The sequence below is a fragment of the Colias eurytheme genome, chromosome 27 (genome assembly GCF_061535395.1).
Source record: "Colias eurytheme isolate Ceu_HAF_F1 chromosome 27, ilColEury1 Martin Lab GWU primary, whole genome shotgun sequence".
Classification (NCBI taxonomy): domain Eukaryota; kingdom Metazoa; phylum Arthropoda; class Insecta; order Lepidoptera; family Pieridae; genus Colias; species Colias eurytheme.
In genome coordinates, this window is record NC_143006.1 from 4,728,819 (window position 1) to 4,754,640 (window position 25,822).

At 32.7% G+C, this 25,822-nt stretch overlaps 1 protein-coding gene and 1 long non-coding RNA gene across 6 annotated transcripts in view; one reads left to right on the plus strand and one right to left on the minus strand.

Moving 5' to 3' along the window:
• SPR (G protein-coupled sex peptide receptor) overlaps positions 1-25,822 on the minus strand; it is a 202,231-nt gene that overhangs the window by 165,286 nt on the left and 11,123 nt on the right. For 4 of the 5 annotated variants that reach the window (XM_090117202.1, XM_090117200.1, XM_090117203.1 and 1 more), the window contains exon 2: positions 6,385-6,424. The exons of the other annotated variant lie outside the window; for it this stretch is intronic. The gene's annotated coding sequence lies outside the window, so the exon portion shown is untranslated. The remainder of the gene's footprint in view (positions 1-6,384; positions 6,425-25,822) is intronic. 5 annotated transcript variants of the gene reach the window in all.
• Positions 3,513-5,116, plus strand: LOC149896879 (uncharacterized). The gene is made up of 2 exons (XR_016458280.1): positions 3,513-4,029; positions 4,519-5,116. It is a non-coding gene; the product is annotated as an uncharacterized LOC149896879 (long non-coding RNA).

Consider the following 25,822-nt stretch of genomic DNA (forward strand, 5'->3'; position numbering starts at 1 on the left):
AACCACACCTCCGTGCCCGTCGGAGTGGGGAGCGTGAGGTTTTTCGTTACGCAATTTCTGGATTCGGTCCCCGCGCTCAAGGCCTGCGATAGAAGATATGCAATAGCTTAAAAATACAATGTTTATGTGTTCCAAGAGAAATTATAAACATCGGCAGTATAAACACTTTCAATAATAATGTTGGGCGAAACATTTCAAAACAAGATATTTACTTCAGTTCATTATAATAAAGAAAGAAAGACAGAAAGAAAAAATATTTATTGCCACAAGTTACACACACTTAACAACTACTTACATTACAAAAAAAAATAGAGAATTTTAATCGGGTCAGACTCAGCCATGCTGTCGGGCTTTAACACCTGAACAGCGCTGATTTTCAGTCTGCCCGTAAGTTTTTATTTCCGAGGCTCCTAAGTCTACATAAAAATACAAATACCAATCAAAAAACTTACTTTACAGTTCTGAAAATAATTTTTTTACAATATAATAGTCTACGTATGAGTTTTACATTTATTTTCGTATGAACCTTCCCAATGTGGTACATATTTAGTTTACCTGTTGTTGTATAAATATTTCAAAATCCCAAACCTAGAGATAAAATAGAAATATTCTAACTATAATTGGGCTATCCAACTCTGAAAGAATTTTTCAAATCGGACCAGTAGTTCTTGAGATTAGCGCGTTCAAATAAACAAACTCTTCAGCTTTATAATATTAGGTAGTATACATTCCCGCTTTTTCTGTGATTGTAAACAATTGAAATCGATAACAATACGACCGTTTAAAAAAATAACTTTAACCAACCCAGGTAAAGAGTACAATCAGCTTATTATAATAATAATGCGTTTAGAATGCTGTTGGGACTGCCTCGCTACTGCAGTGCGTCTGGAATGTTCGCTAATGCGCATACTGACGATTTCTGGGCGATAATACGCAAAAAAACAGCGTCTACATTTGATAGAGTGCGGCGCAGTCGCAACAGTCTGTTGATGGTAATTTCGGAGAGATATATGTCATCTTTCATGGGACACTTTGTGCGTAAACTTGTCCATTCAAAGCGACAGGTTTACGCATAGGGTGCCCCGTCAACTGATGATAGTACTTTAATATTTACCTACTAACATTAGCTTTTAAGTCACGTACTAACATTAATGGATCCCTGTCATCTAATTGTTTAAATAAAATAAATAAAAATAAATAAATAAGACATCTTTCACATTAACGATTACCAAACTTTTCCTACACAACATTGAATTCACGTCAACGCGTTAAAAATAACACAATAAAACTGTCTTATTGTTACAGAACGTAAAGCAGTCAACACAGGCTATGATACAAGCCAGAACAAGCTTTGAACTACAAACTGATGAAATATTTTAACGTTCTTGCTAGTCTATACTAGTAATATGTATTATAAAGAGGAAACCTTTGTAATTTTTGTATGTTTGTATTGAATAGGCTCAAAAACTACTGGACCGATTTCAAAATTTCTTTTACCATTCGAAAGCTACATTATCCACGAGTAATATTATATAGCCTTTAAGCTATATATTATTATCATGCTAAGACCAACAGGAGCGGAGTAATGCGGGTGAAACCGCGCGGCACAGCTAGTTATTTATATTCTGAATGTTAGAGGATGATATTGGAAACGATTTACAATTTTTTTTGAAGTGAAACTTCTTACGAGTAAATTTTCACAGTCACGTCATGTTAATACCGTCACGTCATGGTGCAAGGCGACGATTTTGGTATTTGAATCTTGCCATAGAAGTTTTATTTCTGACACGTGTCAATATCAGCAGAATGTGAAGTATTTTATACAATTATTAAGTTTCTCGGTACATTAATGTCTATTCTAATTTCAGAGTTAGTATTTTGATAACAAAAATAACCTATTTTGTAAGAAAATAACGAAATTAGAAATAACTTAATAAAAACAGCGGAGAGAAAATCCAAGGCTCATTATTATCTTTTAGAAAATAAGTTCAAGGTGATGATTAAATGTTTCTCTAATATAGGAAATCTTTTGAACAAAGATGAAGCTTTCTAAAAGCAATGATTAATTACGAAAAAATATTGAGTTACTTTTCGCATTTTTAATAAATAATAATATGTTCTATGTACACTGATCAAATCAGAAATAAGCTTTGATCCTAATTATTAAATTCAAAAATTATACGACCGATTTTTGTGATGGGTCTCCTGTCTCTTCACATTATAAACAAGCTGTGCGTGTGTGTAACACTTTTACCCGCATTGCTCCGCTTCTGTTGGTCTTAGCGTGATGCTATATAGCCTATAATCCTTCCTCGATAAATGGGCTATCTAACATCAAAATATTTTTTCAAATCGGACCAGTAGTTCCTAAGGCGCGTTCAAACAAACAAACAAACTTTTCAACTCTATAATGTTATAGTATAGATGTGAAAGTTAAACCACCGAATTGCGAATTGCAAGATAACAGCTGTTGAAGATCCGTTTTAGTAAATAGTACTTGTCCCTTAGATCGCGTATAAAACCGCGGGGCACAACTAGTTATATTTTTGCAACCGGAGCTAATCATATTAGATAATTTATAATCTAAAAATCTCACAAAATTACAACCCACGGTCCTTTTAAGAATATTTATATTAAAAATCTCAAATCATAAAAGGTCTTGAAAAACAGGATAATTAAAATGCTTTACAAAGACACTTCTAAATTGGGTGATCTTTTGATGTTCATATTATAATAGACTTGAAATATATTATATGTGTAGGACGTTAAATTATATACAGTACATATATATTGTATATAATTGTTTATATAATATTAGACGAGATACAGAGCGAGTTATTATCAAACATCATATCATAATATGTTTAATATGTATGCTATTTATATATATTGAACGTGTACAAATTAGTATTAGATAGGGTCGCTTAGTGCGACGACATCTTGGACGACATATTATGTGACATCCGCATTTGGTTAGCGTGTTGGATTATGGCCTGTAGGTACCATCATAGGATGCCCGTGTCGCTGCAGTGGGAACGTATATGGGCTGGTGATGATAATGATGATGATGATGGGTACCAAATATCAAACTATAATGTCATTGCACTAATATAAGGAAAGCTTTATTATATTGCAAAAACAAAGGTTTTTATAAACGTGACGTTTTTTGAAAAAATTGAGGAAGCTTCATATATCGATAATTTAATAATAATTTGTTTATTATCTTGAAAACTTTTGACTTAAAATCTGAGACAAATCGTAATCCAGGTGTTCATTTAATAACTACTTTGTAGAAATGAAAGAAATACCCGCTTAAAGAACTGTGTACCCACCAAAAAAAAAACATGAATATTTTCTCGTTCACCTTGGTGTAATCAGTGTACAGTAAACATACATAAAATATTTAAAAAAAAGCAGTCGAATTGACAACTTTTGACAGCGCTTCCTTTGAAGCATTAGCCTCTTTCATCACACTTTTTAATAAAAAGCAAAAAGACTTGCTTCCATGGAACTATAGTCATACTGGAACCCAAACTCCTAAGAATAAATAAAAAACTGATAGAATGACCGCAAGTAACCCCTGTTTACCCCATAGGGTAGCCAGCGTGATTGTAAATTTTTCCCCTATTGACGTGCATTAAAAAATCGACTGTCAGTAATAATAGTCTATATGACATAAATCATTAATAAAATCCGCTAAAAAAATGAAATTTAAACGAGATTCATGCAGGTTTGCTTTTCCATTGAAATAACAAAGGTTTACAACTTTTAAAATGGACTGCTTATCGAACACGCTCATAATTTTTTTCCCATATTTTGAATTATGTTATGAAAATCGTTGCGCGGCAGCCCCAATTCTAGGTGTCAAATAATGTTTACTGCAAAATGGCGGATGTTTATGTTCATTTCGTGAGTTTGTTCTTGTATTTTGGAATTATTCTGAGCCAAAATTAATAGAAATGGTTGTAAATATATTGTGCGCGGTTGCAAAAGTGAATGGCATCCAGGATGTGATATTATATTTCATTCGTAAGTACAAAAAACCATGCATAAACTACGCTTCATGTAAAATTGTAGTTTAGTAATATTTCTACTTTAATTGTTGTTAAATCTGGAATAATAGATCGAAGTTGTGATTATAATGTTAATTTTGATTAGGTTTTTTCCATTTAACATCGTTATTTGCTTATTATTAAATGTTTCATGATTGTAATAAATATTAGACTAGGGTGTCCATACTTTATAAAATTGTGTACATATATTTCGGTATGGTATTTTATATGAGGAGAAGTCTTTCTCCACTTGAGTTAGTTCAATTGGCGTGAAAGTTAATGGTATAAAAACGTTGTTTACTACTTTTATATAATGATATATTGTAAAATCAAAAACTCAAAGTACATACATATATGGTACCTACTGAAATAGAAGCACAAGACAACAGCACAAATTTTGTGTTATCTGTATCTAAATGACATTTTTTTTTTATATTTTGCAAATAATCTTCTTTTCTCTTTACAGGTTTCCGTCCAATCTAGCGGAACGTAATACATGGCTAAATATAGTAGAATTAAAAATATCCTGTTTTGAAAAAGTGAAGATATGCAACATTCATTTTAAACCCGCACTTGGCCAGTGTGGTGGATGTGGCTGTAACCTCATAGGAGGCCATGTCCCAGCAGTGGGAACGTAATATATACGTTACGGGAAATAAAATGTATGGGAGGGTTTAAAGTTACATTTTTAGATATTTCTTGTTATATTTAAAAAAAGTTATTATTGTTATTTTACTCATTAGGTAAAGTATCATATCAGTATCATATCGATATCAGTTTAAAGTTTTTTGATACCTGCAATAGTTACGGAATAATCACCTGTGCACACTTAACGATTACACCCTGAATATATTATATTTTGTTTTTTATTGTATGATAGGGAAGCGCTAGACCACGATCTCATATTTCAAGTACTCTTAAAACTATTTAAATACTTAAGGGTATGGAATGATAAAAATATTTTCAGTGAACCGATTTCGTTACTTTTTATTGTTATTATCTTATAATTTGCAAATTTGTAAAGGCAGTTGGCATTGTAATGATAAATAAATATTATAAAAACACATTGATATTTTACTTCATTAATTCCTCAAATGACTGGACGTAACGCCAAATTATACAGCAAAATGTTGTCATAATTTATAGCGGTCCTGTGTTCTGAAGATGCAAGACGGAAGACGCAAACATGAAAAAACGCTGAAAGGAACATTACAATTTTCCAATGTTAAATACTTGAACATCTATTTTTTATCTATTTGCAAAAATTCTACAGTAACTATATTAGAATAATAAATGCAATTACGTAATTTATTTCCGCCGTAAATCATCAACCATCAATCAATCAATAAATATAAAACTCTCCCGTTACTTAGTGACTGACAGACAACGCACAGCCTAAAATCACTGGACCTAAAGACATGAAATTTGGCACACTCTGTATATCTAGAGTATCCTAAAGGTGCACTTAGAAAGGCTATTCCGAAATCCCCACGGGATAAATGGGATTTTATGTTTTATGACTTCAACGAGGACGAAGTCGCGGGCAAAATCTAGTATTATAGTAAAATTTTAATACGAATAAAATTGATGTATCCGTTATTTTTTTCCTTAATATCCTGAATTTTTTACATTTATACTCACCCCACGGAAATATAGACATACTATATATATTATGACATGATTATGACTCACCGTAACTAGAAAGAGACGGAGGGGAAACGATAAGATTCAAGGTCAAATTTTTTGACTTTACTTTTTCTTAGGGAGTGTGGGTTCCATACGTAGTATATATAGTTCCATGCTTGCTTCGTTTTTAAATTAAAAAATATTAGTATAAGAGACTTCTTAGACCAATTTCGGTGTGATACAGGAAATTTTCATTTCCTTTGAGTTTCCTGATGAATAAACAAAATATATATCTTGATTGTAATAATAGTTTGATTTAAAAAAAAACAAAATTAATAAGTTAATTAGACCGAAAATTTATTACCCGATTGTTTTTACAAAAAGTAGAATTGTGACATGCCTTTCCCTAATGTGAATATTTCAAAGATTGTTTGCTGATCGGTAAAATAGTCTCTTTGATTTAGCGATAATAATCCTTGTCCTAGGATATATTGTAAAACTGGAGTTTCAAATATTTAAAAAATCTCAAACAAATTCCTTCATTAAATTCTCTTTTCGTTCAGAAACGGAGCGTTTAACAAACAACAACTCTGTACTAAAATAGAAATTACGAGAACAATTTGCGTGTTAACAATATTCGCGTTTAATAAACAAAATTAATTACAACATAATTATATTTTACATCAAAATAGTTAAATTTCATTACCTCTTACAGGGTCGGGTTGATCGCAGGACTTAGGTGAAACCTGAAAATTAAAATTATTTATTAAAATTATGTTATTCAGCCAATAATTGACTCATATCTTGTACGTCATATACCTATACAATTTGATACTAGTATAAGCTTTAAGCCTGAAGACGAAAGTCTTCGAGCAGTGTGTGTTACCGGTGTTGACTTATGGATCTGAGACGTGGTCGCTAACCGCGGGCATGGTGCAAAAGCTTCGCGTCGCTCAACGAGCTATGGAACGGGCTATGCTCGGGGTTTCTTTGCGTGATCGAATCAGAAATGAGGAGATCCGCAAAAGAACTAAAGTCACCGACATAGCCCACCGTATTAGTAAGTTGAAGTGGCGCTGGGCTGGGCATATAGCCCGCAGAACCGATGGCCGTTGGGGCAAAAAGGTTCTTGAGTGGCGACCACGTACAGGACGTCGCAGTGTGGGACGGCCTACAACGCGATGGACAGACGACCTGATCAAAGTGGCGGGGAGCCGCTGGATTCAGGCCGCTGGTGATCGGTCGTTTTGGAAATCTTTGGGGGAGGCCTATGTCCTGCAGTGGACGTCCTGAAAGGCTGGAATGAAGATAAGCTTTAATACTAGCGCGTGGCTTCATCCGCGGTCGAGAATCAAGAAAAATTAAGTTCTTCTATAGATCATATTATGTTATTCTGATGTATATAACTTAATGTAAAGTTCAATCCAAATCCGTCCAGTTTTCTTCGTGAAAGAGTAACATACATACATCCATATTCACAAACTTTCACATTTATAATATTAGTTAGGATACAGAAGAATTAATGTATGCCAACCATGGAAAAATAAGCTTTTACAAGTATTTATATGTTTTCTGGCTCTGGTATGATCTCTATCCAATCAAATGTTTCAATTGGAATTTGACCCAAATTCCTGACATTCGGTTTTGCCGAATATGATATTTATTTTAGTTAAAATATTTACATGGTGTGTCTATACGCACAGTTGTGATATTTGTGTTTTTAATTTTTATTAAATATAGGTAGTTAAAATAACCTAAGTATATCGGTACAATTATATCGGTAACGTAGAAAACTAAGATAAGAAATTCAGAACTAAAAATACTATTTAAAACACGATTAAACTTAAATTATTTATAAAAAAAAAAACGAGATTTAAATCCACTACGTAAGTACCTATACAGTTTGTAAATGCAAGTATAGAAAGTAAGTACTAAAAATAGTATAGCAAATTTATTGACTTGCCTCTCCATTTTTATCAGACCATTTTATACCAATAAATTACATAGTACTCGATGTTGTAATTCAAGAGAGATTTATTGGCCAATATCAATATATAATACGCAATATACTATAAATAGGTATAAGTAGTTCAAATCTAATGGGCTTTCTTAACAATCGAGAGCGTTGGCCCAACAAATGATCGTCGATGTTTGCCACCATTATGACAATCGTATCAATCAATCTTATTATTATAAAGCTAAAGAGTTTGTTTGTTTGAACGCGCTAATCTCAGGAACTACTGGTCCGATTTGAAAAATTATTTCCGTGTTAGATAGCCCATTTATCGAGAAAGGCTATTATAGGCTTACATATCATCACGCTATAGACATTTAGGCCCTCTACACTATCGTGATTGCCTCTACTCGCCCATCGCTGTCCATTGTGAAGATGGCCTATTAAGTATCAGCCTATGATGTTTGAGAGTTCAAATAATTGAGTAATTATTTTTTTAGGGCCGATTTATCAATGCTTGGCAAACTTATCCGACCACTAAAGTATTACACGATAATATTAAAATGTCACGTAAACTGTCAAATACGGGCAATTAGAATACTATTTTAAAATGGTTATACATTATTCGACAAATAAGTTTTATCCAAGCATTGAAAAATCGGCCCTTAATTGAACAACAAAAGCTTTGCATAATGAACCCTATTAACCTGTATACGTTTATAGATACGTAATAGGGTTGACGTTAAAGAGTTTTAATAGGGCTAGCACTACTTTATATTTTTATTGTTTTATTTACGTTCCTTTGTTTATGTATAAGAAAATGTTATGAGACATCAATTGCTATTAGATATATTGGATTTATCGTTATAAGTCTCTTCACTTTTATTTGGAATTAAAAATGAAAACAACAAAAATTCCTTAAAAACATAAATTTATACTAAACTTATAAGCGCAAACGAAAACTTAAAAACGTAAGCTAGCTCTAACGTAAAAGAAAAAAAACCGGCCAAGTGCGAGTCGGGCTCGCGCACAAAGGGTTCCGTAGCAGCAAATATAATAAATTACAGTTAAATCAACCTATCTCAAAAACTATAAGAGATACTTTGATCAAACCAAAAATCGTTGAAAGAGTTAATTAGCATGCATCACCTCTATTTTTTTTAGAATTTTATACCCCGTAGTTATAAAAATAGAGGGGGGGGGACATACTTTTTACGACTTTGAGAGCTGATATCTCAAAAACCGTTCACTTTAAGAAAAATGTTTTTTAGAAAACTTTATATCATTTTAAAAGACCTTTCCATTGATACCCCACACGGGTATGTACATCGAAAAAAAAAATTTCATCCCTCAGTTACATGTATGGGGGGCCCCACCCCCAATTCTTTTTTTTTACTATTTAGTGTCATATTTTTGTAGCGGTTCATACAACACATATTCCCATCAAATTTCATCACTGTAGTACTTATAGTTTCCGAGTAAATCGGCTGTGACAGACGGACAGACGGACAGACGGACAGACGGACATGACGAAACTATAAGGGTTCCGTTTTTGCCATTTTGGCTACGGAACCCTAAAAAGAGATTCTAAATATGAAGTCATAAATAAATAATTCCAATCTACATAAAATACATCTATCCCCGTCTCTCGTCACTGAAATTTAATCCAAGACTTTACTATAGAATAAGTAATACGCATCCCATAAAAAAGTTCTAAAAATTATTATATAAGGGTCCGAATTGACGGCCTGTAAAAGCCGCTCCTACAAAGGGACCGGAATAAAACTGTCTTATCAACGGAGCAATAAGAAAAACGTTGAAAAAATTAGGCTCGCTCATCTTTATGTTCGTAATCAGGAGATTTCATTATCTGCGTCAATGAAACTGTTTTGTAGATGTTTTTCTAATTGTAACTCTCTTTATGAGGTCAAGAGGTTTGGGGCTTCTATATTATGTAAGCTACATTGCATTAACTCCTTGAAGAATTGTCTAAGCAATCTAAGCCCTGTTATGAAGTTTTCTTTAGGTACAATAAATATTGTAATGAACATATTAACGTTCGAAATCTTTACGAATCTAAGAATTAATATAGAATAAAATAAATCAATAAAAAGCAATTGGTCGCTTTCTATTCTCATATTTGCAACGTCTATCATTTTGATTTTGACCAGAACCAATGCTTAATTTTAAGAAATTACCATTCGAGTCCACTAACCACGAAAAATTGCATATTTTTCCGCCAAATTTAATAAATACACAACTTATCGTAACATTATAAACTAAAACATAAGAGCGCCAACCCTAAATTAAGCGACGCTTGTTAACAAAATTTTCAAAGAAAAATCGGAGCAGCTTTTACGACGAGCTTAATAAAATGTCTTGCAATAATAGTCTCCTATTACTCCGCTATCGCGCTAAATGAAGACGATCGTTCATTTTACGATACATCCAGTTATTCAGCCTTCTTCTTATCAAACCTACTAACCTTATTTTTCGCTATTTGCTTGTGAATGACTTTTCAACATAATATACTCTTTCTTTCTTTGTTCTTCTTTAAGATTTTTTAGAGCGAGTAAAACCACGAGCTATAAGTAGTAAATACAAATCGTGTATTCAATTCATTGTATAGCTGTAATTACTACATTTATATTATGCATTTACCGTCTCGTATCTGCATAACAAATTAATATTTTCATAAACCTGCAAGTGACAACCCTTTAAAGTTTATACCATTTTCTGCTGGTACAGTAACATTTATTTTAATGAAACTGATATTTGTGAAGATTTCGTACCTATTTACTGTTATAATAGTTACATGAAATTCTGTTTTGATTTAACAATTATACAAAACTAGCTCTCCGCCCGCGGCTTCGCCCGCGTTTCCAAAGAAAAACCCGCATAGTTCCCGTTTCCGAGGAATTTCCGGGATAAACCTATCCTATGTGTTAATTCAAGTTAGCCTCTATATGTGTGCTAAATTTCATTGAAATCGGTTCAGTAGTATTTGCGTGAAAGAGTAACAAACACACACACATCATCACAAACTTTCGCATTTATAATATTAGTAGGATACTCTTTACTACAATGTACCTAATATACCTAGTCTGCATATATCCTTAGGTTACTCAAACATTAGGTTAATATCAGAAAAAAGATTTTAGATTCTATTTCCAATTTTCTTGTATCAATAGCTCAATCCTAAGGTCAAAATGGAGGTCAAACAGCGGGTAAATGACGTATGCTTTTGGTTTTCCCCGGCCAAGTCCGTCCACACTGACCGAGCTGCTTCGCGAGGCTCCTCGCGTGTACTGTGTCTGTGTCCTCTGTGTGTACGCGCCTTTTATCATTTCAACCAAGCTTTATCAAGTTCCAATCTAAATATTAATACGTGTCAGAAGTGAAACTTCTTTGGCAAGATTCAAAGATACCAAAACCGCCTTATTCCATTACTCTCAACGCTTTTAAAAAAGTTTAACATCAAAATACGCAACTCCACAAGTAAAATATTGAAACTTTTAAAACGAAAATAGTCATGTTTATAAGCTTGACGCACACGTCTGGCGTATTTCACAGATGAAAATGTAAATAAATTATATTTTTAAACATATTCCGCTTGAGGTCACGCTTTACGAAGGTTATGATCGTGGTCACTGTACTTTTCCCGATCTATTAATGTTTGTTTGTTTGTTTATATTATTTTTATGTCTAAAATTGACAGCTGTATCAACGCACAGTAAGTAAATCTATGTGTGTACATCTGTATCATTGTTTTCAAGGCTTTAAAATACCTAGATAAATAAAATGGGTACGTAATTGCGTTTTATTACATTCAAAAGCTTTATTTGCCAAACACAAGAAACTAGGAAAAATAATTGCAAAACGATATAGCTATTCATATATTTTAACTTAAACAAAAATATATACATATATATAATATATATATATATATATATATATATATATTTTATATATATACATATATATATATATATATATATATATATATATATTTTATCTTTACAAAAATGCGGATCCGTATTTAATCCCACGACCCCTTTGAAAGCCGATCGGTTAATCTTATTACCTCTCGATAATTAAATTCAGCATAATAATAACCACCCTTTCAATCCCATTGAAATATGTCAGACATCTGTAATTACGTTCTTGATACATTGTAACATTGACATGTGATAGCAAAGGCTTCTCTTAATCAAAGCTGTGGGTGTTATGTGTAAAGGCATTGCTAGATAGAGCGCGTTTTAACGCGTGTCAGAGCGCTAAACTGACGCCGCGTTATGACGCTGACTGGTGTTGTACTACGCGGTAATATACCGTCGCCTTTAAACGAGTAATACACGCTAGATGGCTTTGTTAGATAGAACACGTTTTATCGCATGTCAAAGCCTTCGCTGTAACCAAACGCCGCGATATGACGCCGATTTGTGTTGTAGGTACTATGCGGTAATATTTAGTAATATTATATATTCTGTGGTAATATACCTATATGGCTTGAGTAACGGCCGGTTAATACCTATATTACTTGCTCTGTGGCATGTCTGTGGGCTCTGGTGGGCTCTGTGGCCGTACGTGTTGAGCGTTAACGCTCTTAAATCTTTCCAATACATCGTTACACAAAATAAATATAGTTTGAAAAACTAAAAAACACGCTTTCAAAATAGATACCTACAATTATTAAAAAGTAGAAAATAATTCTTAATCTAGGAATCAAGCAATAACCAATACATAGTATTTTTATTTTTTGTGAAAAAAGCGTGGGGCGCTTTTCATGAGCTGATTATACCTACAACACGTACACGTACCTACACGTGCTATCGATAAATGTGGCTTTCCATTCAGTTTCTACTGGTGTAATTATTATCAAAATCGTTACTTATGACACACTGTGCTCCGCGGTTTTACCCGCAGTGCTTCGCTCCTGTTGGTCTTAGCGAGGTGATATATATAGCCTTCCTCGATAAATGACTATCTAACACCGAAATAATTTTTCAAATCGGACCAGTAGTTCCCGAGATTAGCGCGTTCAAACAAACAAACTCTTCATACCTATACTTTTGCTCTTTATAATAAAACAAAAAATTATACCACAACGATGTTAGATGTACCTAATCTCGTTAACAACACTTAAAGAAATAAGTACTAATTTATTTATCTTAATAAATAATTCAGAAGGCCAGTTTTGGGTATTCAATTATAATATATAATCCAGTTTTCGTATCTAGGACGACCTCCATTGTCAACTTAAGTAATTTCAGAGGTAAGTTAATTTGACTTAAGTTACTTAGCGTAGCATCTTTTAAGATGAAATATATTTGCACTGAAACTAAAATATTTAGTTTCAAACTTGTTTTGAGACTAACTGCAGCTAGGGTATTTTTCAGGTATTGTATATTTTTATACGCTTTTATTTCTTTATTTTGCTAATCTAAGCTCATCAATCTCTGGATTTGTCACTAGTAGAGTGTTTTAACTGTTATTTCTTTCCGTGTGACTTTTATTTCTAAAAATATAATTATGTATCTGCTAAAACATGTAGGTATTGTTATAAGTTAAATTTTTTCAGGCGAGTTGAGATTAATTTAAGGTTGCGTCATGGCAATATCGGCACGTCATGGAGTAAAGCGACGATTTTGGTATCTTTGAATATCGCCACTTCTGACACGTGTCACACGTGACACACGCTCTTTATTTTATTAAGGGCCGATTTTTCAATGCTTGGATAAAACTTATCCGTCCATTAAAGTATTACACGATAATATTAAAATTTCACGTAAACTGTCAAATACGGGCAATTAGAATATGTTTTTAAAATGGTAGTTTTATACATTATTCGACGAATAAGTTTTATCCAAGCATTGAAAAATCGGCCCTTAGTTTTGTCCATCACAAAATTTTTCTTAAGAAGTTTATAACTATTCCAATTGTTCATTTTCTTCTCACTTTTCCTATATCCTAAGGTTGCCTGGAAGATATCGCTTTTTAGCGATAAGGCCGCCTATTTGTACCGCTCCAGTGTATATTATTATTGTTTGATTTTGTTATGTTTTGTGTGTGCAAATAAAGTGTTTTTATTTATGTATTATTTATTTATTCTAAACCCAACGTATCTAATTGGAATCCATTCGTAAACATCTATTTTTTAATAATAATGAACTATTAATCTATACTAATATTATAAAGCTGAAGAGTTTGTTTGTTTGTTTGTTTGAACGCGCTTATCTCAGGAACTACTCGTCCGATTTGAAAAATTCTTTCGGTGTTAGATAGCCCATTTATCGAGGAAGGCTATAGGCTATATATTATCACGCTAGAGAGAAGACCAACAGGAGCGGAGCAATGCGGGTGAAACCGCAGGGCACAAGTAACATATACAATTACATACCAAACATAATCCAGCTAAAATTAGTCGGAAGTACAAGCAAATAATAACTCAACATACATTGCTTCTATTTACAAAATAAACATAATTCGTGTTGATACATGAACCAAATATAGAGTATTGCCAGTTTCAATTATTAATTTTATTTACTTGCAACATTTCAACTGCATGTGGCATTTGCTGTAAACACTGATACATTTTAAAATATCGATTTAGCTTTAGCTTTACGATTATGAAATAAATTAATATTTGAAGTATCATCACATGTGTTATATAAAATAATAAGCTTTTAGCTTTTAATACTATTTTCTCTGCATAAGAACCATCCTCGTTCTTCAAGGAATATAATAAAAAAAGAATTATCGAAATCGGTTCAGCCGTTCACACGTGATGCCGTGACAACGCTAAACGGGTTTCATTTTTATATATTAATAGCGGTCCGCCCCGGCTTCGCCCGTGGTACATAATATTTAGGTACGTTTTCTCTACATAAGAACCATCCTCGTACTTCAAGGAATATAATAAAAAAAGAATTATCGAAATCGGTTCAGCCGTTCTCGAGTTATGCGCTTACCAACACATTTTGCGATTCATCTTATATATAAAACTAGCGGTCCGCCCCGGCTTCGCCCGTGGTACATGTTTACGTTTTCTCTACATAAAAACCATCCTCGTACTTCAAGGAATATAATAAAAAGAGAATTATCGAAATCGGTTCAGCCGTTCTCGAGTTATGCGCTTACCAACACATTTTGCGATTCATTTTTATATAGGTATAAGATTCTCGTGTCACAATGTTAGTCTGCATACTCCTCCGAAACGGGTGGACCGATTCTCATGAAATTTTCTGTGCATATCGGGTAAGTCTGAGAATCGGCCAACATCTATTTTTCATATGTACCACGGGCGAAGCCGGGGCGGACCGCTAGTTTTTATATATAAGACTAGTAGATTAACAAATTATACAATCGAAATTAACAACTATAAAAGAAAACTTTCCTCTTTAAAAGCTCCACACAAAACGGCTCATCTGTTTAGGAACTGCTATGGCATTTAAATTTTTAAAACTGCGCAATTGATTTTGATACGGTTTATTAAATAGATAGAGTGAGTCAAGAGGAAGGTTTTAGTACATATATAATATAATATTTATAGCTAGTAACTAACAACACGCTATATTAGATAGAGTTTTAAATTTTGATTTCAACAAATGAGTCTAATTCAAAAAGTTTGATATTTTCATAAAAAATAATGTAACAACCGTGTTCTCAGGAACTACTGGTCCGATTTGAAAAATTCTTTCAGTGTTAGAATTTATAGAAGAACTATAGCCATAGGGGCTATAATATTATCACGCTAAGATCAACAGAACCGGAGCACTGCGGGTAAAACCGCGAGGCACAGCTAGTAACTTATCTTTTACTTCTCAAACAATCTAAATGATTTGTCTAGCTTTCATTGTATTTGTTAAATTAATGAATTATGCAGGAATCTCTAGTGACTGCTTATAAATAATTCAAACAAATCTACAAGGCAATACAATTCCATTACATATAAGGATGTTCATTCGTATGTAAATTTACAATTAAAATACTAGTGTATTTTTAGCTTATGTAGTAGTAGTTACGCTGCATTGGTATACATATTAATAATTAATAATAACTAGCTTTCCGCCCGCGGCTCCGCCCGCGTTTTCAAGAAAAACCCGCATATTTCCCGTTCCCGTGGGATTTTCGGGATAAAATCTATACTATGTGTTAATCCAAGTTACCCTCTTTAAGTGTGCTTAATTTCATTGTAATCGGTTCAGTAGTATTTGCGTGAGAGAGTAACAAACACACACATACACATCCTTACAAACTTTCGCATTTATAATATTAGTAGGATTATCAGCCTAAGACCCAATTTCACCAATATTTTCTAAATCAGACATTTATTAATCGAGCTTCAAATTAAACATGTATTTTAACATCGTTGTCAACTCTACAGGTCCCAAGAAGGAAATCTAACAGCCGATTATCAAATCGACCATTAACTGAGCGACTCACGAATCATTCATTCGTATTTTAAACCGCCCGAAACAAAATGTCATAGTTGACAATGCCATAGTTTCGCACGTTGGGGCTATTTGTTCTAGTTGTATAATAACTGTCATGTTTGGTAATTCGACTAAATTGAAATGTTCTAACACAGTATACAATTTAATAATCATGTAGAAACTTTTACGTTTGCTGGTTTATATGTCAAACGATTTGGTCGTTACCATGGTTACAAATGTTTGATGTTATTTGGAGATTGTTTTGTTGTGATTTTTCTTGTGTTATTTTAATTTTATTTTGAGTTGAATAAATACAATAATGTTGAAGAAAAATCGCGGTTCAATTTCACTTGGTCGAAGGTAAACTGGATCTGGTTGAAATTACGAAAAAAAATTCGGAGTCCGAAGGAAAGTGCGAGAGATCTCATACTAGAAGAGCAATTAAAACAAGAAAAATAAAGACGAAGCAGCAAGATACATTTAAAGTAAATTAATAGTAAATTCTTGTTTGTAATAACCTAGTATCTAGTTGTTATAACCTATTTATTGAATGATGTTGATAGGTACAATCTAAGGGTACAATAAAAATGTTTTATAAAAACACAAGTTTTATTTATTTAGGTAACATGAAAAATTACATATTTCTATAACAATGTCACATTTAAATTAAATTAGGATCATCATCATCGTCAGCCCATATACTTTCTCACTGCTGGGACATGGGATTGGTAGTGCTAACTTAAACTTAAACACGGTAAGGGATCAGGTCATTATCCACCACGCTATCTTATGATATGTCGGTTTCCTCACAATGTTTTTCACCACTGAGCCATCACTGCACTGCACTACAATAAGCAGTTGGTCTGTAGGTGAAACTGATAGATTCCTAAAACAGAATTTAAAATTAAGATAAGTACATTTCATAATCATGAGGAGGCCTGAGCCTTACCTGAGTAGTGGTGAAGTTTACATTTTAAGTACCTATATTGGTATTCAATACTAGATTTGACATGACTCACAGGATTATTATGGTTTAATTGAAAATAATACAGTATGTAGGAAGGAACCTTTTATCCACATAAATATAAATATTACCTCACGAGATAGTTTTACTAAGGTTTTACTTACAGATCCGACGGTTATTCGAGTTTATCTTCAATTAATTGCAATACTTCCAAAACCGATTGTTTTGATAAACGAAATCTTGTACTAAAATCAACATCATCATATTCTTCGAAACAATGACGACGTCTTTATAAATTCTGGGCCGTCGCGGTCGCACTATATAATCCAAATTATACAAATCATCCAACACATCTTCATTTACAAAAATAAAATAGTATGCAGAGTCCATCTTGACAGCAAGAAAACTTCAAATCATTTTTTCTAATCGCTTGTTAAAAATTTAAAGAGCCTCTATGCCACGGGTTAAATATAATGCCGTGTTAAGGAAACTAATCCTCGATTAGGTCATGGTGGGACACTCCCTTACATTGATGTCCCGTTAAAAGAGTTAACAGCGTGTTAAACTAACTAACAGAGCTTGATGAAACTGGGCCTAAGCCTTTTATTTCCCATCATATTACAGTTATTATAAATACATATTTAACACTTATAAATTATACATAATTATGTTAAGCTAAGAGAATTATTAATTTTTAACCGACTTCAAAAAAGGAGGAGGTTCTCAATTCGACAGTATTTTTTTTTTGTATATTTGTTACGCGATTACTCCGGCAATTATAAACCGATTTGAATAATTCTTTTTTATTTGGTAGGTCATACGTCAGAGGTGGTCCCATTGTCACCAGGTCAGGATCTGATGATGGGATCCCGGGAAAATCGAGGGAAACCCTCAAATTTTGTAGGCATATACACTGTTTATCAGAAATTATTTAAATTTGTACATATAGGTATAGTCTTGAAGTCGGTTTTTGTTTTTTTTCTAAAAATTTACTTTATTCTTGAATAGAAACCCCTGTCTGGGTCGGGCAACTGGTCCAATTTGTACCATTTGTCTCTATCTTTAGCGTGTTGGATCCACTCCTATTAGACACTAAGAAATAAAATCTTTCTGCTTGGAATAAAAACATCTTCGTAATTTCGGGGTTTATTCGATACAAATAAACAAAAATCCTTCCTCTACAATATGTGTATAAAAAAACAATACTAAAATTTCGTATGCAATAGAATTATTTAGCATTCCTTTTGTATCAATAAATCATTTACAAAGTACATCATAAAACGAAATACAACAGAATTATGTAACAGATCTTCTCATAAATGATTTGATTTAAATATAAAGGTATATCATAAGGAAGAAATAAGCGAAAAAGGACATAATGCATAATGCATTAAGATTACATTTTCTATGTCCACGTAAAAGGTTTTATTTGGAAGATAAAATGCCGTTTTATATAATTTAAGACAAGGAGAGGATACATTTTTACAATATATTCAACAGATTTAATATTGTAAATGCGTGCGTTTCTCTATTTTGCATGTAGCAACCTTAAACCTAGCGTTTTACTTTTCAAGACACGTATGATTTTTATGTTTGGAGATAGTTATAGGTTACTTTTTACCGCGGAAACGTCTATAATTCATATGGTAATTTCCTTTTAGTAGATATGTGTATACTTATAGGTAAAGTTACAATACAATACATAAACGATATCCTACTAATATTATTAATGCGAAAGTTTGTGAGTATGTATGTATGGATGTTTATTACTCCTTCACGCAAAAGCTGCTGAACCAATTTTCATGAAATAAAAAATAAATGCACACACATAGAGGGTTACGTGGATTTACACATAGGATCTTATGCCGGAAAAACCCACATGAACGGGAACTATGCGGGGTTTTCTTAAACACGTGAGAAGCCGCAGGCGTCAAACAGTAAAATAAAAATGTGTGCGTGTGTACAGTGTACAAACGTAAGAAGTGAAACTTCTTTATGACCTTATTTTTCAAAAAATAATTTACTATATGCAACTTTACAGAAATACGTCAAATCACAAGTGGTAGGGATAAGAAAAAGATGGCACGTAACGGAAAAATGTCACGCGTAAAGAAAAAATGTTACACTCAATTTTTTTCCAACCCCGATAAAGAAGTTTCACTTCAAATATGGCTTAATTTTCATGTAAACTTGTGTTATTCAAATCTATTGCATCCAGTCCTTAACATAGATAGAGGTAAAAAGTACACAGACATACAGATAATATCTTAAGCTTTCTCCATAATAGATAAAAAACAGATAGTGATAAAACGCACGTGTGAGATCCACGCACGCAATTTGCCATGCGGCGGTGTGCGGTCAAGTAATTAGTACTGCAAATTGACCGTGCTATGATTGCTCTAATACTATCTAATATATAATATGTATATTATACAGTTCGATTGCTTGAAATTAATTCACCTGAATGACGTAAAGCAAACTCACTACATCTTAATATATATAAATCTCGTGTCACAATATTTGTCCTCAATGGACTCCTAAACCACTTAACCGATTATAATAAAATTCGCACACCATGTGCAGTTCGATCCAACTTGAGAGATAGGATAGTTTAAACATGTAGGTACCACGGGCGAAGCCGCGGCGGACCGCTAGTAGTATATAAAGCAAAGTCGCTGTTGCTATCTGTCTCTATGTATGCTTAAATCTATAAAAAAACTACGCAACGAATTTTTGATGTGTTTTTTATTAGATAGAGCCATTCAGAGCCATTCAGAGCCAGAGGATGGTATATAATTTATTAGGTTTTAGACAAAGCGGACAAAGCCGCGGGCGGAAATCGAGCTATCTATAATAAATTATCTAATTAATTCATTTTTTTAGAAGTCTTTATTAAATAATGAAAAGAACTACAGATTTAAATTAGTCCTTAAATAATTTTATGTCGAAGGCACCTGAACAGCTGAATTGATTTCCATTAAAAATTTTTTGTCCTGTATGTTAATGGCGATATATCTTATGAAAGAACAAACCTAACTATATATATTGCGCTAAATAATAAACAAAAATAAAAATACTCAATGGCAAATAAAATCAGCTTCTAAATATATAATTGTCCTGTCACATTATGACCAAAACCTATTTTTATCAATGTCATGTATTTCAATTGAAACTATATATTTTATACCCCTGTGATAAGGGTGTCCCAGCAGAACGTTTGTCGGGTCAGCTAGTCAACATATTATACAAAAACAGAACCCTTATCAATGTCTACCATTCATATTTGAAATAAAACTTACAACGTAATTCAAATTTTGAAATTTATATCATAACTAGCTGCGCTCCGCGGTTTCACCCGCATGGCTCCGCTTCTGTTGGTCTTAGCGTGATGATATATATAGCCTAGAACCTTCCTCGATAAATGAGCTATCTAACACTAAAATAATTTTTCAAATCGGACCAGTAGTTCCTGAGATTAGCGCGTTCACACAAACAAACAAATTAACTCTTCAGCTTTCGGCCCGCATTGTATAGAATTCAAAAAGTAGCAGTTATACTTACTACAAATAACTTTAGTACATGATAACTAACCGTTCACGTACATAAAAATTATAAATAATATCAGCTCTAAAGCAATTATTTACGAATCGACAAGTCGACATTAAGGATACGAAATTAAATCACTGAAAACATTATAAATCATTCAAGAAGTGAAAGTCGACTGAAATTTTCATGCGAATTAAAAATTCATTTTTCTTTCTCGACTCGTAATTAGCAAACAAGGTCCATTATAAATTAAACACTGACAGCGAGTCTTGAAATTTGAATCAAAGATCATCCTAAAAATACTTAATACTAGCTGTGCTCCGCGGTTTTACCCGCGGTGCTCCAGTCCTATTGGTATAAGCGAGATGATATTATAGCCTATAGCCTTCCTCGATAAATAGGCTATCTAACACCGAAATAATTTTTCAAATCGGACCAGTAGTTCCCGAGATTAGCACGTTCAAACAAACAAACTCATCACCTTCATAATATTTATTATAGTATAGATTAACAGGTACGAATTTCATACAAGAATAATCATGTAACGGTGTATTTGTATAAAACGAACATAGAGCTAGAGCAAGAGCATTCATTCGTGATCTTTTAGCGTAAACGAAAACGTATTCAGTGTTGTTCAGTATTAGAACATTGTATAGAATCTTTTCGAACGCACTAAGACTAGGGCATGCACCCGGGTTTACCCGGTTCCGAAAAACCCGGGTAAACCCGGGTTTTTTGATGATCTTGAGAACCGGGTCTGAATAGTATGAAACCCGGTTCTCCCGGTTCCGACCAAAATATTAAAATATAAAGTATTATTTATATTTTGCAGGATTATTTTAACAAATTTATTCTATCTGGCAACGTCAGACCCACGTGCATCGCGAATTTTCGTGCCACGCCTCAAGCGTGGCTCTGATTGGTTGTCTAACCTTAGATGCTATAAGCTTCCTACGGGTGTATTACCAAAAAAAAAATTAGGCTTCGAAAATGACAAATTAGGCTACTGAAATATTTGTATTAGATTTGTCGTGAATTTAAAAAGCTGTTGATTTTACTGTTTCATATAATGATCCAGTCGTGTTTTTGTTTTTGGTATCAAGCTGAAATTTATATCGAATACGTCTTCGGTCCCTTGATGCTGTGAAAAAGTCAAACTCACAAGCCAACGCATCAAAAGATACAGCCGTAAATGCTGAAAATTTTCACAAATTTCGACATTCGCATGGGACTCAAAACCTACAGGGTACTTCACATGAACACAGAGCCTTTAAATTTGGTAAAAGTAACGTCTTATAACACAGATAATGGAAAAATTGCTAGAAACATAAATTTCAAAGTTACAACATTATAAAAAATAGGTTTGTTCGGAGCCCTCGGAGCGCGAGTCTGAAATCGCACTTGGCCGGTTTTTTGCTTTACAGTTTGCAGTTAATGAATAAGGTTTAAGTTTATATGTGATATTATGATAACAAGGTACTTTTATAAGACTGATAAAATATAAAGAGAAGTATTGAAATTTTGTTTATTTATTAATTTAATAAAATAAGACATAAGCCGCGTAAAATAAAAGGCTCATCAGGTACTTTTACAGTTACTTTTGTTTAATTTCGTATTTTTTTCCGAGGTATTATAAAAGAACCGGGTAACCCGGTTCTACCCGGTTCTGAGCTCGATTTGGAACCGGGTTTCAGAAACTTGGAACCGGACTCGGTTCTGCATGCCCTAACTAAGACCAAAGAAAGAATGCTCTACGCCTGTTTACACTATTACATTATTACAAATTATTTAATTTGATACAGTGGGGTTAGAATGAGCATTCGCTCGTTTCATGTAGGTATAAATGAGAGAGATGATGTAAGACGATTTTATAGCTTCAAACATTATTATTGATTAAAAGGACAGAATTAAAAAGAAAGACGATATTATCCTGCATCAACAGGCATTGTAATATTTTTGAGAAATGAAACAATATCTAAATTATTTTTTAGAATGAAGCATACTCTACTTATCGATAAAAATCGTTTAGTAGTTTTTGAGTCAACCTTGATCTGACAAACTCGGAAGGTTTAAAAATACTCTTATGTAGAATGTAACAAAGCCCTACGAATATAAATATATTCCATAAACAATTCTGAATATCGAAATAAACTTAAAATATAAGTGGCTCATTAAATTATAGATTTAAAGCCTAAAATGTACGTGAAAAAATTAATAATAATTTACTCAACTTTATAATAATATATTACAATCTAAATCACTTAGCACTTATTAATAAAATTATTTCGGTGTTAGATAGCCCATTTATCGAGGTAAGCTATAGGCTTTAATATCATCACGCTAAGACCCTGTTGGTTGGCGGAGCCACGCGGTTGAAACCGCGGGGCGCAGCTTGTATCATATACAAGTCAATAACTGCGTTAAAAACAACCGACTTCAAACTTGCACTTGCAACATTTACAAATACAGACAAAAATGCTCATAAAATAAAAACTACTGGGCCTATCCGAATAAAATTTTTATGGGACCAATTCGACACCATCCCGCATCGAACAAAAAAAGAATCACGTAAATCGGTTCAGAAACCACGGAGTAATCGGTGTACATACATAAAAAAAAAAAAAACATACCGGCCGAATTGATAACCTCCTCCTTTTTTTGAAGTCGGTTAAAAATACCAAAATGCTTGTTTTAAGATTACATATAATACAAATCGATTACGATTAAAATATTAAATTGTTTCATACTGCATAGATTCTATTAGGTACCTATTCTTATTTAGTATTAGCACAGAATATAATTCGCTGCCCTAGTTCAACAGTAAGATATCTTAAAAAAAAACAAAATTGAGATAAGTTTTGTTTCATGTGAAAAATTCGCTCTTCTGTCTGGTTCAAAACTCAGATATTTGTAAAACGCAACCAAAGTGCCCAAATTTAAATGTCTCACTGGCATATTTTTAACGACCTTTAGTTCAAGAATCTGACATCTTAAGATATCTTACAAAGTCAGGAAGATTTTTACTTTTCTTTTATTTCTACACAGAGACATCTTCAAATGTCCTTATATGGAATTATAAAAACATTTCTATGTTGAGACATCTAAATGCCAAAAAAAATTAAAATCAGCCAAAAAAACTGGTAAACCTTATACAGTCAATGAAATAGGTTACCAACAGATTTATAACTGGAAAAAACTGTCTAAAATGGTGCAAAATTTCAACTTAGACGAAAATGGTCAAAAAATTGTATGGGGTGACATCAAATGTATCCAAGTAAAAATATACCGGCCGAATTGATAACCTCGTCGTTTTTTGAAGGCAGTTAAAAAAAGAAGATCCATACAAATTTGGCTACAAAATCTTCGCTTCACAAAGTCGCTTTCTCTGTCCCTATCTCCCTTTGTATGCTTAAATCTTTAAAAGTTAAAACTACGCAACGGATTTTGATGCGGTTTTTTTAATAGATAGAGTGATTCAAGAGGAAGGTTTTAGTATATAATTTATAAGGTTTTAGACAAAGCGGGCGAAGCCGCGGGCGGTAAGCTAGTAATAGTTAAACTGACTTGTGCAAAAATAATAATAAGATTTTAACTTATAATATGAGACTGATTTGTGCAATTAAGATACTTGGTATAATAAATAATACATTACAAGCAAACTATTTCTCAGTTTTTAATTAATTTTCCTATCCCGTTACCAAACATTTCCGCGGATTTAGTCGGACAACTTACATTCTCAAATATCGATGTACTGTAATACTGAGATATCTTAAAATTGTGTCGATCTCAGTGGATTTTACATAAATTTGGAAGCTTGGTTGGATAAATCTTTAGTATTTCTTAAACAAAACAAAAAACAATAACTCTATGAGTTACAATATAAACTTAATTTTTAATAAACCATTTTAGAGACAACATTAAAAATACAAAACATGTTTTATTTAGTCTGAGTTCAATATAAGGTTATCTTACTATTAAAAGCCTTAAAACTAATATTCAAATTATTTTATTAATATTGAAATATAAATAACTCCGTAACACATTAAAACAAACTATAGTTTTAAAAAATCAACCACATTTCAATTAACAACGAGTGAATTAATGACACTAAAATCATAAAAGTATGAATAACTCAAAACATACTTTGTTCAAAATATCTTACTGTTGAACTAGGGCAGCGAATTATTCAAATTCGAAAATTCAAATTCGTTTATTCAATCAAACTTAACCTAAACTTAGAGCTAAATACATTTAGGTTTTTAATTGTATAACGATAAGTATTATTATATATCAGTTAACGGTTCGAGACTGGTATCTTTGCTATAATTATAATAGTACTATATTATTTAAAAGAGCGGTTATTGACCCTGAGTTCAGAGAGCTAAATAATTAAATAACTCCAGTGTTTCCAAGTTTCTAAAACAATTGTCAATTGTAACTTCAATTTAAAACTAGAATGTTCCTAATTACCTTCACTTAGAACTTTTAAATACGTTGTATGATTAATTCAGGGACAATACTGTTTATATTTAAAGAATCTTGTTATTCATTATAATATATAATTGAAGAAAGATTAACAGTAGGTATATTAAGATTTAAGTCAAGGTAATTGCCTGGATTTTGGTTGGTTTTTGTGCAAAATGTTGCTATGAAAAGAGAAAGAAAATTGCGTCGAAAATTAGAAAATTAAGCGTGGGGACAGGAAAATAATACAGATTTGATTTATTATTTGTTTGTCAGAGTTTGTTTATTTAAACTCGCTTATCACAATGAGCTACAGCACCCATTTCAAAAAGTTTTCTTCATGTAGGTTACTTACCGCTGTTTTACCCGGGTCAATGATCTTCAAGAGAAAAGCGGGTAGTTATATACAAATCTATTTAGACAATAGCCGCGGGCGGAAAGCTAGCTAGGAAAGCTAATAAATTATACATATATACTTATTAATATCTTCCCCGAGAATTACCCTATCTATAAAAAAACCGGGACAGACAGAGCGAATTTCCTACTAATATTATAAATGCGAAAGTTGAAGTTACATGTGTATGTATGTATGTATAATATTGTGTATATATGTATGTGTACTTTATATAAAAAAATGTATGTATGTTACTAAGTATTTGACGCAAGTACTACTGAAACGATTACAATTAAATTTAGAGAATAGATAGAATTTACATATATATGTAAATTGTAACACATTGAATCGGGTAACGGGAACTACGCGTGTTTTTCGTTGAAAACG